Here is a 16,287-nt window from a genome sequence, read left to right on the forward strand (position 1 = left end):
AGAACCTGGCGATGTGTCCGCGACCCTGGCAAGCGAAGCATACGATTTCTTCAAAATCTCGCATACCGCGCCTGTAGCTTTGTGGCGGTCTCCGGTTTCCAGCGACTGGGCGCTGTTGAGCGCGCGCTTCAACCTGGCGTTCTACCTGCTGAGTTAGCAGCTGTTCCAAGCGATCTAACCGCTCTGTCAAGAGAGCAACCTCAGGGTTGAGCACCGCTCTCTCTATGACGCGTACTCTCGCTGCGGCTGTCGTTAACGCCTCATTTCGTTCCTCATCCAATGCGGCCTCCACGGCTTGGTCGAAATTGCTCGGCTTGCGCGAGAGCACGAACCGGCGCACGGGGTCTTGCAGACCAGCCACGAACAAAGCGGTCATTTCCTCGTTAAGTAGATCCTCCGCGTATTTCTTCCTTAGCTGGTCTCCTTCCTCCTCCCTGCTTAACGTATCGCGCGCTAAGCGCTGAAGCCGCGACGCAAACGTTCGCACGTCCTCCCCTACCATCTGTACAGCGTCACGGAACCTCTGTACCCGCACGTGACGTGGATCAGTGTCGAAATGCTCAAACGCGAGCTTCTTAAATTCCGCAAATGATTTTGTGGATTTTACTTTTTCGTCTCGCCATGCAAAATCATGAGCAGCTCCTGCCATCTTACACCTCGCCATTCCCAGCATTTGAGCATCGGACCATCCCCCCATTTTCCCAATCTCTTCTAGCATGGAAAAGAAATCGCAGATTGGAACCCCTGTCTTATCTCCCGTAAACGTCGGAATGACGCTTCCTAATGCCAGCATGCTTGCTCCGAGCGACGGCTGTGGAGTGGGAGCTCCCTCAGATACAGTCATTTTTTTTTTTCAAGCCCTCCAGTGCCTCAAGCCTCTCAAATGGGGGTAAAAGTCCCACAATCAGTCCCGTGATTCCCTTTTGATTACAATTTTGAAGTCATGAATGTCACAGCATTCAGAGGACATTTGCTTTTGAGACCCCACTTCTGACACCAGTGTGATGACCCCCATAATGCGCAGGTCCACACGGGATGGAGAGGCAAAGAGACACCGTATGGCTCAGTTTAAACAAACAGGTATATTCAATAATTACACATGATTAAGGTTATACATCAGAGGCTGGGGCGTCCGAGCTTACGTGCCGACGACTTCATGGGGGCGATGGAGTGGCTCCGGAGTTGGGCTCGAGCGGTTGCTGGCAGAAGCTGCACGCCGTCGGGCTTCGGCGCTGAAGGCCCTCTTGGCGAACGATGTCGTCCTCAGCTCAGCAGTAGAATTTCAATAGTCGTCCGTTTCTTCGAGGATGGTTCACAAACCCTTCCTCTAGTGTCGTTCGGCTTGGAAGATGAACAGGAGGCGAGCTTGTAGATGATGACAGCAGAGCATAATTTCACAACAGAACAAACTTTGCACTACTTTACTCATCGACCGGGCAGGTTAGTGCCTAAGTAGCATCACATTACATGCTAAGCATGGAGCCCCAGCTCAGACTGGACTGCATCCGTTTACATGTGCTTTTAAGCACTTGATTAACAAAGGACTAAGGGCGATCATTTCCAGTGGCCCGCCCAAAGCATCAATTCTCCAATCCAAAATAACATGCGAGATGGGGACCACCCCTTTGGGTTGGGCTTAGCCTCGAACCCAGAGTCTGTTAACAATACAAACTAAATAAACAACAAAAACGCCACCACTCTCTCTCAAGTGAGAGTATACACAGGCTCTCTCTTCGGAGCTAATTCACTAGCGCCTGTCTTTCCACATTCTTGGCGAGTACTGCCTGTCCGCCATGACAGGTGTCCGTCGCGGCCCTTCTGGGAAGCTGTGGGTGCCTTCCCGGCGATAGCCCACGACAAAGGGGGGGGGGGGGAGGGAAAGAATGTCGTCTTCGCGGTAGCGCATAGCGTCGGCTGTGGTACGGCGCGCTCTGGCCCGCTGACAGCTCCCTTGTCCTGGAATGTAACCGGAAATTGGGGAGGATAAAGCCTGTTTCCCCGGGGCGGCGGCGGGTCCGGTTTTTCTGGTCGTCACTCAAAGAGCATGGCTGGGTAATTGATGATGCCGCTGTCACGGGTCTCCGTCTACGCCGCGCCGTCGAACGTGGATCCTCGTAGCACACACGGAATGTCACAACGTAATTTTTTCACATAATGTAAGATTTCACTTTACCAATCAATATATCCGCAGATCACCCGATGGCACTCTTGTATTTTTTCTATTCACGTTTTTGCTATCGTCAAAAGTGTTCCCCACTGGTTTTCTATGGGAGTCTTAACTGTCCGATGCGACCGCTGGAACCGCTTTAAAAGAAAGATTTTACTACATATAAGAAGAATAGACCATTACCTTCAATATTTCCATAACAGTGTCTTATTACTTTCCGATTTTCAAAATTTTTTCCTGAGAATGCTGGACTTGACACTAAAAAAGAAAACAAACATCAAATTTTTCGTTTTTGTTTCCTTTGAATGGGACGTTAGGCATTAGTAAACAGGGACCACCACAGAATATTCGTGTGTGGGCGATGAATAATTTATAACTAAAGTTCTTCACTGTAGTTGCGGCTTTTGGTGTGAGCATTCGACATTATGTATGGCTGATGTTGCCTGACATAATAGCTGCTTGTCGCAGTCGTTCTGGCTTCTGAGGTAGGCAGGTGCAAGGGCAGCAGGAAATTAAAACGATGAAACAGAGGCTATATTTCTTACATGCCTCACGTTTCACCCTTTACGCGTGACGCCACGGACACCGTTCGACGGCTGATACCGGAACTACACGGGAGAAAAAATTCGATGAACAATTATTTGCATGCGTAGGCAAATTTCGCGCGGTGATCCGACTTTACTAACGTCTTCTGCGTCATCCTAAACAAAGAACACGCGGCAGATTTGTGCTGAATTACACTTTGAAAAAACTCACTTGAACAGAAGCAGGCTATTTTTGAACTATGTGGCTGGTGATGGGTCGTACTCTATGCGCCATGAAATGCGCGGCGGTGTGTAATCCCAAGTTTATGAATACACCCACGATGGGGTGTTTGCCTCGTTGCTACGAGATGTTCTGCCTGTTTCTTTTAGCGTCAATAACGCCTTTTGTTGGGGATAAACCGTTTTAACGCGACAGCGTTAAGGCTCCAGTTCTGCAGAAAATCCGGCGTCAGCGCTGAGCGAAAAAGCAGATGGACCACCTGCCACCTATGTCACGTGACCTTGTAACGTCATCACAACGTGTCATCCATGGCAGGCGGCGGTTGATAGCGAGAGGTAAGTCGGGGAGAGCAACCTGGGTCGCACAAGACCCATCGCTGGGCAGTGGCCGCTGCCCCACTGCGCTAGGATTGGTATCAGGAATCCCAGGTTTTGACTATGGTTTATGGGGTTTAACGTCCCAAAGCGACTCAGGCTATGAGACGCCGTATAGAAGGGCTCCGGAAATTTCGACCACCTGGGGTTCTTTAACGTGCACTGACATCGCACAGCACACGGGCCTCTAGAATTTCGCCTCCATCGAAATTCGACCCCCGCGGCCGGGATCGAACCCGCGTCTTTCGGGCCAGCAGCCGAGCGCCATAACCACTGAGCCCACGCGGCGGCTTGCAAAGCTCAGAGGATATGCGATAAAAAAGGGGGAAAAAAAGTGTTACATTTTGTAGCAATTAAAAAAGCCTGTGCAGATAGAATGGACTAGGCGACAGGTACCCACACAGAAGCACATTTAATGCACCCTACGTGACACAAAAGGCACACAACGGCACCTTTCTTTCTTTTTCTTTCTTCCTTTCTTTTTTTCTTTCCCTCCCTCCTTTATCCCTTTCCTTACGGCGCGGTTCAGGTGTCCGCCGATATATGAGACAGATACTGCGCCATTTCCTTTCCCCAAAAACCAATTGTTATTATTATTGAGATTAATACTTCTCTCGGTAAAAACTGAGTCTGTAACTATATATTGCTAGTCTTTAATCTTCTAAATTTGCGAAGCCGAACATCAAGGCACCTTGGGCATGAGGTTAACCGTGCTGACGGAGGCACGCAGATGCCTTTTATGGTACGTACTCTGATAAAAAAATTTTTACTGGCCGAAAGGTGTCACGAGTGACGCTTTTCGTGTCGTAATCTGACCCGTAAAAGTTACTCTTAGTGCTCACAGCAAATCACCACTACTGGTTCTTTCCCTTTTTTGTTTTACTTGCAATGTTCTTGTACTTCTACCAGGCCCACCGGGATAACACAATATTCAACTGAGTCTATACAAAAAAAATGCAAAGGTTAACGCTGCAAATACTAATGATTTAAACCGTTCGATCAGGCGGCCCACCTAGGCTCCATCCCAACGAAAAAACAATGGTATACGCACCAGCCGCATTGGTATGCAGGTGCAGAGCTTGCAGTGGCTATGTGTTAAGCATGCAGACTCGCATAGCATGCTTTTTGGTTTTCTCAGCCGCTTCAGCATTTTCAAAACGGTGCTCTTAGGCGATATGGTTGTAGAAATAGGTTAATGGGATTTAAATGTGGGTGCACTTTAAGTTTATCTTCGCGTCGCAGCCATTGCTGTACTATCACGAGCAATATCAGCAGGAACACGGGAGCGCGTGGAAGATAGCCTGGAACGCTACATGTGGCGATGCACGGCGGCAGCTTTTCGCAACATTGTAGAAAGGGTTCTGTTGCGTTGCCAGTTTCTGAAAAATGAAATAACGTAACCCCCTTTCCAGTTTGTTTCTCATAGCGGCCGTCACCTATCGTTACAAGTAGGGTTCGAAGCTATCTGCCACGCGCTCCCGTGTTCCTGTTCATATTGCTCATGGTAGTACATGCAGCACATAAGTATCTTTGTTTTGAGAGACATGAAGACGCGATTTTTAATCCACAGGTGAGATCTTGTCTCGCCAAAATAGGAGTTTCGGTGGCGTCTAGAAATAACAGTGCGGGACTGAGCCGCCAAAACGTATTCTTTTCAGAACAAGCTGCTTTCGCATAATGGCTTCGACAAATATAAAGGCTTGAGTAAGAATTGTAAGCTGGGCTAGTTGGTTGACACAACACCGTGTACTTGTGGCGACGCATTGCTTTCACATCAGGTTCCCGAATGTCCACCAGCTATCCCAACTACATGCTTTTGCCAAAGCCTTTCACTCAACGAATCAAAACAGAAGCCCACAGAACTTTGTTTTCTTTAGTAAATGTCAGCGCCAACGCAAAAGAGCATCCTCTTGAAATGCGCACTGTCTGGAAGCCAATAAAGCCTTCCGAGAGCGCGACGTTACAGGAAGAAAAACGCAAGTATAGAAGCGACCGGATCACCGACGTCCTAGACATGCGATCTGTTCCGGCACGAAACTATACACGCCTCGAGGCTGCGGAACCGGTTGGCGCCGGTCAGGCATCGGTGTCCCTGCAGCATTTCCACGGAGGACCGCAGGCAACGGACGCGACCGCCCTCTGTGGGCGCATGCGCGAAGAACGGGTACTTGAGTTGGCTCGCTGTGCATGGCACGACACCGGGACGCCTACACCGATGGCTCCGTCTCGGGGCTATGCAGTGCTTCTGGCACTCCTGGGCCGTGCGGAACACGTCACTTCCGCTTGCCGGGCAGCCACCTGATGGAAAGCTCCAGGGAACGCAATTCTTCCCTCGGAGGTGCCACCAGCTGGACAGCACGTCTTGCCTGCACGGCACAAGTTGCAGACTGTCGCGCATACAGCATCTTCTGGCTGCTCAGGTGAAGCTTTGTAAAGATCGCATGGCCTGGATAAAGTCATTCTCTCGCGATTTAGCGCTGTTACGAGCCACAATCCAACTGAGCGAGTATAACGACTTAGGGTTGCCCATACGAGAGAGAGTAGCCCGTATCTTAATTATAGAAAGGTGGAAACGGATAACCGCATGTACTTGAAGTTACCTAAGGCACACAAGCGTGGAATATGCGAGAGAAGGTAAGGGGGGTGATGAAATTAGTAGATATACGGGGACAAGGTGACCACGGACACGGTGTCGGACGGGGTATTCGGAGACCGTTGACAGATGCCAATGTGTTGCAGTATGGCTGATGAACTAGCGGTCATCAAAAAAAAAATTGCTGCGGTTTAGCTACTGCTGAACCTGGTTAGAGAGCGAAGGCTATGGCGTATCGGGCAAGTAGACGCACCTTGGGGTCTGTAACGTTGAGTTCGTTCAGGCAGCGCGCCTAACCACCCACCCTAGCAGGTGGCAGTGTAATTAACGGTTGATTGCTATGAACGCTCCGGCCTATTGCTAGTGCCGCGTGTCTGCCACAACGCTCTCACCGCTAATGCAGGCAGCCCACATTTCCCTGTCAGCACCGCCACGTACCTCAAAGCGCGCTTCCCCAGGGAGCCAGTTATGCGCCCTTCATTTCCTCAAAATCATCGGAGTCTAGAACCTTGTTATCGCCGACGCCAATGAACACAATGAACGCCGACGGCCTATAGAAACAGAGCGCGCTCGGTTTCGGAGGCGGCTGAGTGACGTCATAGCTGTCACGTGTCAAAGTAGGTTCAAGGTCAAGTGCGCGCACAGGGCGAAGAAGCTACGGAGAGTAGTAAAGCTTTTGATTTGAAATGGGATCTCATAGGGCTAAGTAAGGTGACGAAGACAGATGAAGCATATACAATGCAGGAATGCAGGCACGTACTCTAGCTGCCATCGTCGCTATGCTAGCGGACAAAAACTAGGTGCGGGATTCCTGAGCAGTAACGATATAGTTGGCAACATAGAGGAATTCTACAACATTAACAACAGGGTGGAAGTTATAATAGTTATGATTAACAGGTACAAATTGAAGGCGGTACATTCGTACAAGCGTTAACCCAGTCACGATGACCCGACAGTAGCAAACTTCTACGAAGACGTGGAATTTTAGTTAAGAAACGCAATACTCTTCATTGATGGGTGACTTCAAAGCCAGGGTAGGAAAGAAGCAGGCAGGAGACCTCAGTTGGGGATAATGGTTAGCGTACAATACTACAGTAATCTCCGATCTGCTTGTAGCATTACCTTGCTACGTTACTGAGGGGGACGAACTGCAAAACACGATCGAGGACCTGGGCAGGCAAAGGTGATAAGTCAGTTTAAATATTAATACGCAGAAAACAAATGCTGAACAGTCTCGGAAGGGAGCAGCAGTTTACAGTAGGCAGAGAAGCGTTGGAAATGATAGGGAACACATCTGCTTAAGGCAGGTGGTCACTGCAGATCGCGGCAACGAATGTGGAATAACTATGAGAGTAAGAATGGGGTGAGCCACATCTAGCAAGAACTCTTAGACCATGGCGGCAGCTTACCGATGGCCCTCAAGAGGAAAGTTTAACACCTGTACCTTAGCGGGGCTCACCAGTGAGGCAGAAACGGAGTCTAACGAAAAGAGATGGACTTAAATTCAGAACAGTGCAGCGAGCTATGGAAAGCAAAATGATGGGTGTAACTTTGAGAGACAGGAAGAGAGCAGATTGGGCCATGGAACAAACATGAGTTAATAGTATGCCCGCAGTATAAATCAAAAGGAAATGGCCATGGGCAGGAAATGCGAAGGCAGGGTAAACCGATGGTCGTTGAGCGTAATGGAGTGGCTTACAAGAGGAAGTAAGTATCGCACCCGTCAACGCAGTATCTTCAAACGGAACATCCGCGCCTTGCTCTTGAACGAACACGGGACCCCCTTCTCATAATAGGATTAGACGAGAGAGGAACTCTACAATCGTTGCCTGCGGCCACCGAACGCCACTGTCACGCGCCAGAAGATCCACAATGGTTTCCTGCGGCCAGGCCAGCCTGCAGCTCTGCAGTAATAGGCGCCACTGTGATGTGCCGCTGGTTGGCGTCAACGTGTCGGACCAGCGGCGGCGGTGCAAGGTGTTGGATGGAGACAACTCCGAACCCTTGGAAACATGGTGTCACGCGCAGCTCGCCGGCGCGCGGGCAACCGACCACGTGATTCGGCAACTCTGCGGCGACGTGGTGACCGTCGAGAGAGTGCGTGGGATGGAGTGATTGGTGGCCCGCTCCAGGGGCGAAGGGAAACACTGGAGGGGGACGTTGCGTTGCGCCCCAAGGCATGGACCTGATTGTGATTGGCGCGCACACAGTTTTAAAAGATTATTTAATTCAGTGTTTTGGAGAGTGAGGAGGATAGTGGAATAAACTAAGGTGAATAAGTGCTCACGGAGTTACAGCTTTTCTCCAAGGTGCCAGCAGGCACATCCGAACAGACCGGCGGTCCCTTTCACGAGCACGGCTGGTGATGGCAAAGAACACCAAAGTCGAGCGGCTCAAGAAACCGTCGCCCCTCTGGGTCGAGCACGATGAGTGAGAATCGGGCACTGACTACTGAAGTTTAACTGTAAGCGTAGCAGACGGCGGCAAAAAGTCACGTGGGCGGATGAGATCAGGAAGCTGGCACGGGACAAGTTTAATGGAGAGATGTAAGAGAGGTCTTTGCCCTGCTCTGTGACTAGATAAGCTGATGTTGCCGATGATGGCTTATAATGACCACGATACTAATACTGTAGGAAGTCGTGAAAAAAATTGAAATCAGATCATAAGTACTTCAGCGTTATGAAAACCCAAGCCGGAGACCCACTGCGCGGCTTCCACGGAGAGGCTCGTTGGAGACACGTATAAGCGCAGTTATGTGGCTTCCACGTGACCTGAGCTGTGTCAGGACGCTTTACGTCGAATAGCTTCCACCAGGTTTCCACGAGGCACGTGGGGATAAGCGGATTAGACAAGAGAACAAGCTTTCCCTGTGCTCCATAGTACACCAACGTATCGGATCAGAGTGACGTCGTTGGAAGCACAGATGTCACACGTGGATGCTTTCTACACGTGACTTCCTTTACGAGGCTGCCACAGTCGGCACACGGCATGATCACGGCCTTGTTTCGGCCTGTGAATGCCGGCCGTCTGTAATTAGACAACCACGTGTGCATACCTTGCGCAACTTGTGAAGAGCGGCTCGTCGAAGCATGTGACGTCAGGGCGCTTGGCAGAAACGCAGCTCTGGCGGCAGTGGCGCATGGAGGCGAACCTGTTGGCTCCCCGGTTGCAGAGGGGCAAGGCGTCAGCCTCGGCTTCGACGCAGGCGTTGGCGGCACGAAGGAAGTGGAACTGACGCCATGGGCTGCGGGTGCAGTACGAGTAGAACACCGCTCCGCACATGGGCCGCTTCTGCGTGCACACACGACCAGGAAAAGACATTCGTCACTTGGACCGAAGCACCGCAGAGGTTTACCACATTTCGCCAGTTACAGTAAATATACTCTATGGTATGTGGAATCCAACGTCCATAAGCCTGATGTAGGCTATGAGAGATGCAGCAGTGGACGGTAAAGCTGCACTGAGGTTAAAGTGCAAGCTCTGCGGTATTTCAATCAAAAAACGTTAATTTTACGCTTACAGTAGGAACCTCCGAAACATAGGCAGAACGAAAAAAAAATCGTTCAGCATATCAGGTCCAGGTCACTGGTTTCTGTGGAAGGATTGAGTGTGTATTTAGAAACGGTACGATCGCTGCCAAACACGTGGGTGATGTGGGCCGCAAGGAGCAACCATAGATAGCAATTGGCAGAAAGCAGCATATGAAGTGGCCTAGTCACCCTAGGCATTGAGAGCGGAGTGGGGCAAGGGGGATAAAGGTAAGGCTTTTGCGTATGAGATAGCGCGGGGTTTCAATAATTTTCTATATTGTACTGTCGGGAACGCGGAAGGTTCGGGTTTCAATCTGCACTCCCACGGCGTACCCACTGGTTTTATAACGGGCACAAGCCGTCGTAAAGCAATCACCGTTATTGGCGAGGAAGCACAGTGGATGCGAGTGTTCGCGAGATTACATCCGGGACTTGGGAAGCACAAAGAGGAGAGGCAGTATTGTTCAATCTGCACTTCCATTCGGCACAGTAACTTTTCTGTCTGGTATTTAATTATGCCACGTTTAGTTTTCAAAAAAATGGGCCGCGGCGTAAAGGCGACACGGTCCATATGGGAAGCGCACGGCTTCTCCGGCGCCAGAATCTCAAACCGGGAGCGCCAACTGTACGGAGCCCAAGCGGAGGATGCGGCCGTGGCTTAACAGGGCGCGAAGCTGGCAGACCTTCGGTACAACGAGCAGGATAGTGCAGCGTCACGCGTTGAGAGAAACAGGAGACTAAAAGACGGCGTCTTTCCCACCTTTTGCCCGTTTTGTGAGGCCCTGTGCTAACATGTTCCCGCGATGCCGCTCTGGCCGGGTTCTTCAGCATGCACATCTCACAGCACACGAGCGCCTTAAGCATTTCGCCTTCATCGAAAAGCATACAAAATTGAATATGAGTAAAAGAAATGCGCTGTAACTAACTGCGTTGGGTTTTTCTCGTAAGGACAACCTACGAGCAGTTCTATTCGCAGTTATGGCTTTAAATATGCCTGCAACGCCCTCTAGTGATGTCCCGCAGACGGAGAATTGTCATGTTGATGCGCTGTCGCAGGCAGGTGCTTAAAAAGTTCATTCTCAATGGAACCGGACCCGCAAGAATAGGCTGTGCAGGGCGATGGTAGGGCTTGTAAGTCACGCAGTACAGTCGGTCCTTTGTTGACGCCTACCTTTTGATAGCCACCATCAGCGCTGTGTATTAAAGCACATTAGAAGAAAGCCAACGACCACACGAAACAAAGGAAAACATAGATGAATGTTTTTTTTTCAGTTTGTGGTGTTTATCAATAAAAAATTGAAGTGGGATCATTTTCACCTGAATGATAACTGATTAGAAAGCAGAATAAAAACATGACATAACACCGACGGGATAAGAACTCGAAACCTTCGTCTGTCGCGTACGGTACTCTACGAACTGAGCTATGTGGCAGTGGCTGTCCATTTTGTACTTTCAATAGCATTCGTGCTGCATGTAACCTAGTCTTCAGTGTTGACCAGTGCCACTCTCGCCTGCAGCGGCGAACGTAGTACGTCCTGTAATACCACAACAGCCACGGAGAACCTCATCGAACGGCGATTACTGCAGGGAATCCTCTAATGCTACTTGTGGTACAGCTATTTGCAGAACAGCATAACATTTTTTTTTCGCTGCCAAAGATATCAGTCGGCATTTGTAGTATTTCTTTTGGGAAGACTAATCAAACCTTCCTTGACAAACCTGATGGGCTTTCCATTTGCTTCTCAGCAGGATCCTGCCTTGAGCTACTGCTTCGATGCTATACCTTTAAAGTAATGATGAGTGCGGAAAATGGGGAGTTTAGTCAAGATATACCTATCGCATGCTATTCTTATAAAACTTTACATATGGAAGAAAACTATGATGACTGGGCATTTCCCGAGGTAATGGTGCTGCGCCACTGAGTGCTAAGCGTTTCTTTTGTACTCAAATGACGAACTGTTCGAGGCACACTCATGGCAAGATCTCATTGCACGTTTAACATATTTCGCAGCGTATACTCTGTCAGATGGAGGTGAGAAACACAAAACACAAATACTTACCGGATGGCTGAACGGAAAAGACATTAAGTCCCGGGTGGCCGCTTCGGCGTCGACATTCACGAAATTGTGAGGTGGGTGCGCTCGGGTAGTAAGGCCTCTTCTCTCAGTCCGCCTCTGCTTCCCGTGAACTTTCGCCTTTCTTGTCCAGTCATTAGCTGCGGTGCCCGTTGTTTTGATTTCCATGTTTCCAAAGACAGGAGTAGCAGCTGTCTTGTGGCGGCGGGCACCTGCGAAGAATTTGCGCCAGCGACCTTCTGTGGACTCCTCGGTCTTCGTCGACGAGTTGCCTTTCTGGCCGGCGTCAACCGGGAACTCTTCCAGCGGCGGTAGTTCGCGCACTCGATTGATCGGGAACGAGATAAGCAAGCGTTTCGTCCCCGCCATGGTGGAGACGACCGACATCAGGAGAATCGCGGCGAGGGCCAAGATGGCAACGGCAGGCGCGCAGGAAGACCAGGGAAGGCGTCCACGACAGGCCTCGCCAGGTCCAGAGTCACGGTGACTTTTGCGCGGAATCAGTTGAGATGTGCTGGCCTCGCTGGTTTCGCTAGTGGTCAGGTACGTACTGCTTGCTGTCGCATCTCTCCCACTCTCGCTCTCAGTAAAGGTACGGCTGTGCGTCGTTGTGCACGACGTGCTGTTCCCTCCCGATTCGCCATCGGAAGCAGACGCCGAGACCGTTGCCTTCCCAGACCGCGCCACATCGACACCCGCCGCCTCCCCAAAGTGGCGCTGCTCTGTTCCCCCAAATCGCAGCACTCGCAGGGGTCTTCCATCTTGAAATCTTCGAAAGTTCCGTCCGTGATAATCGTTCTCACCGGTCCTCTGGTATCCTGAGTGCGGGCTTAGTGCCGGCCCCGTCTGCTCAGTGACGCCGAGGCCAGGATTTGAATAGGCGTCGTCTTCACATGACGGAAGGAATGGAGGAGCCCATTGGAGTCGTCGAGACATGCCGCTTGTCTTGCAGATTCCCGCTTCAGGCCGAGCTTCTCGTAAGCAACCGCTTTTTGGTAACCTGAGGCCGCGTGAATAACGAAGCGCGTGAACCCTCTTCTTCTCTTCTCTTCTTGCTGCTTTGCACGAGACGGGACCGTAATGCTGCGGGTAAGCTTGACTTGGCTTGATGTGTAAATAGTGCATTGAGGATTTTCTTTTCTGTCATGAAAACTAAATTCCTACAAGGACCAGCAATAACATGAAAGTAGTCAAAGCAATCGTTTTTTTCATCGTAGCGCACCTTCGCTGAGCGTAAGATAGATCCTTCTTTAAACTAACTAACCTACGCGCACCAGTAACAGCCGAAGGCCACAAAATGACATGTTCACTCATTTACATTGTAGAAAGCGGTCGTTCGGGGCTGTTTAGGCGGCAGATAGGATGGTTTCCAGGTCTAGATTTTCTGTTCATTTTTCACAGGAGAAAAAATGTAAAAGTGCAGAGCTGCCCAAGTGACACGGCCCAAACATCTTGCAAAAGCTTTCTGCCTATGCAAAAAGACGTACATGTAGACATCAGAGGTAAAAACCGCAGATAAGATATTTGAGTTTGGTTTTGAGATGTGCAGAGCCCCTCTTAATTGACTTTCAAAACTGTTCGCAAGTGGCATCAGGAGGGCGCATAAAATCGAATTTAATATATATATATATATATATATATATATATATATATATATATATATATATATATATATATATATATATATATATATATATATATATCGACCATGGGTAAGGCCCCGCCTGCGCACGTGTGACGGTCTTGGAAGGCAAAGCATTCGGCTTCTGTTAGCGTGGTGCAGCACGTGTGACGGTTGGGCGGAGACGAGGCGCTATTTAAGCGTTTCCCCAGATGCAGCGCTTTACTGACAAAGTGTCGAACAAAAAAGACCCAAGCCATATGAAACCAAGTCTATTCGATCGCTCTATCCAACAGAACAATATGCACAGCATCCTCGTTTCATTTCCTGAAGTCGGATCTTTATCTAAATCAAAAGCCAGTAAAATACATAATTGGTAGAGCTTATCCTCGCAGATTCCAGCGCAATGAGCTCTCAGCGCTGAATCCCACAAGGCAATTAGCTTTGGGCTGTGGCGAAGGTTTGCTGAATATTTCGGCCTGTTCAGTACGTGTTTCCGCACCCGATATAAATTCCTTCATTGATTTCTTTTCTTTCATTAAGTTTTCATCAATTTCATTCCTAAAGTGATTCGCTGGCTTTACACCGTTTCAAAGGTAAAGAACGAAACCCGAGGCGGATGCCCCTCGCTCACAGTCACCGAAACATCTATAATAAGATTGCCGGCAGGAGTAAAATAGGCGGTCCTGGCAGCAGGCCTGACTGCAGGGTTGAAAATGCAGGTACAACAAAGCGACAGCGGTGAGCACGATGCCGAAAAGAATTCTGGTGAGACGCGGCTAACGCGGAGCGGTCCACTTTCCGTGCGCGGACACATAGACGGCGGCGTGCTTAAAACGTATTGTCGATTTCTAAAGGGAGACGTAAGCAGGCTACAGAGAGCCTTACTAATGCCCGAGACGGTGATGGAAGTCTTCTTGAGTGGTATTAACTATCAATAACCTTTACCAGACTTACGTCAAGACGATGACGTCACTCATCTCTCGTTGCTACGGTCTGTGGACAACTTCCAATTACAGATTCTGCGGACTTTTTGTCTTGTGGGCCACATAATGCTTCTGCATTAAAAAGACGTGCACCTCCTACTCCCCCGTTGTTTCCAAAATATCCCAGAGAATAAAACCACAGGTTCACTCGAAGAATTGTTTTATGGGTAATCTTGGTCTCGATTGTTCGTTAATGTTCCCGCTATATACATTTAGTCACGCGTGTCAAGGCTGGGTCACGACATTCACACTGTATATATTTAGTAGTGTGTTCTTTGAACTATACTGTGAACTAAAGTACACTGTTTTCCTTGAACCACAAATGTCCACTGGACACGCGCGCAGAAAGAACCCCTACAGTCCAGAAACATTCTCTACTGCTCACTGACCAACTGTGGAGCGCATAAAAGTTAGTACATGTACATTCCTAGATAGGCTATTGGCTGCTGTCATGGCTCGGATATCCCACACAATATCCTGCGGCAGACCACTGACATTCAGACCTTTATAACGGTAAGCATATACAGTCTTCAGTGCAGCGGCAAAGTCAAGAACAGAAATGTCAGAATGATCTTTCAGTGTGAACTCATTGAAGACAAATTTACCCATATGCTGATTGTTCCCTTGGTTGGTTCTCGGACTCATAACGCAAAAGACAGAGAGCCGGTCACCGACCATGATACAGCACTGGCGCCTTCTTGCACACGGGTCTGGCCGCTGAGGGTTCAGCAAGCTCCACCGCGAGGTTTCGGGGCTGTACTAGTGCATGTTCCAAAATGGGTCATCAGGGTCTTAATGTAGCCGCCGAAGATGCACAGCTCTCCTCTGTAAATAAATGACGAGTGGCTTCGGCGGCCCACGAGGACCTGGCCAGTGAACTGTGGATGCACCCAGTTAGCGGTAACCGTGTCCAGGTAGGCGAGGCGGTTGCAGTAGACCTCGTCGTGAGTGTGGAGTGGTCCCTGAGCATCACTGCGGCCTCCCCAGACGTACATGCGGTCACCGATGGCTGAAGCAGAGTGGAAACACCGCCACAGCTGGGACTTGCCCTTGGTGCGCAGCTGCTGCCACTGCAAGCTCTCCAAGTCAAGGCTGTGCACGTCTTGGGAGAACGGTCCGCTTCGAGGCCGCCAAAAACGAACATGCGCTTGGCTATGACACATGCGGAGTGGGAATCACGCGGCCATGGTACCTGGCCGCAAACTTTCGGTGGCGTCCACACTTTTGCGTTGGTGTCAAAGCAATACAAGGTGTTGCAGGGTCCATTGTCGTCTCGGCCTCCCCAGAGGTAAACACAATCGCCGTAAACCACGACAGTGTGGCCGTACCTCTTGAAGGGCACGACGTCACTGTTCGGCTCTGTCTCTAGCGGTATCCACCGCAGGGATACGACGTCCAGGGCATGTACGTCAGTGGGAGTGCGATTGGTGTAGTCCTCACCTGTGCAATGGAAACCAAACGAATAGCTCTTATCGTCGACGGCGACTACCGCGAGGTTCACGCGGCGCGGTCCGCCCTCCAGTCGCACCGTCCACATCTTTCCGTGACGACTTTCTGCTAGCCGGACAGCTGCCGCGCCTTCTGTTTCCCTCGACCAACAGAGCCACGACCAGGGGTTCGAAATTTCTTCTTCACCCCAGGTATATGGCACATACCCACGTGCCAAAATTCTTCTCCTTCTCTTCTTCCTCTTAAAACATGGCACATACCCACGTGGGGGGATTGGCCAAGGTATAGTGGAATAAATAAGGAAATTTCCATAGGAGATTCCGAAAAAAATTTCAGCGCCAAGCGCGAATTTTGAAAAATGTGTCAATAAAAAAATGACATAATATTTAAATTAAAATAACAGACAGCATTTAGATGAGAAAAGAAACGCTCTCGTGGGCACTTCTTTCCCCCGGTAGGCCTTGATACCAACGCCAGATGGCGCCGTGTGAGCTGACTGCGAATTGCGGCTTTAACTCTCCGCTATCTTCGAAATATTTTCAAGTGTTGCCTTCACACAAAGAAACCTGGAAACAGGAGTTTTAAGAGCACTTTGTGCATTATTGGTGACTTTAATATCTCCAAGCTGCACCTTCTCCAGCCACCCAGCGACGTGACTGTCAAGGTCCGCCTTCACTAACGCGTGCCACCATGACACCTGAGGAAATACGTGGTCCTGGTGCGGAGG

General features: G+C 49.8%; 1 pseudogene; it reads right to left on the reverse strand.

Annotated features, from left to right (window-relative positions):
- Positions 1–5,314: 5,314 nt before the first annotated feature.
- LOC144097767 (kelch domain-containing protein 3 pseudogene) lies at positions 5,315–15,695 on the reverse strand (annotated as a pseudogene).
- Between the last annotated feature and the right edge of the window lie 592 nt (positions 15,696–16,287).

This window comes from Amblyomma americanum, chromosome 7, assembly GCF_052857255.1.
Source record: "Amblyomma americanum isolate KBUSLIRL-KWMA chromosome 7, ASM5285725v1, whole genome shotgun sequence".
Lineage (NCBI taxonomy): Eukaryota > Metazoa > Arthropoda > Arachnida > Ixodida > Ixodidae > Amblyomma > Amblyomma americanum.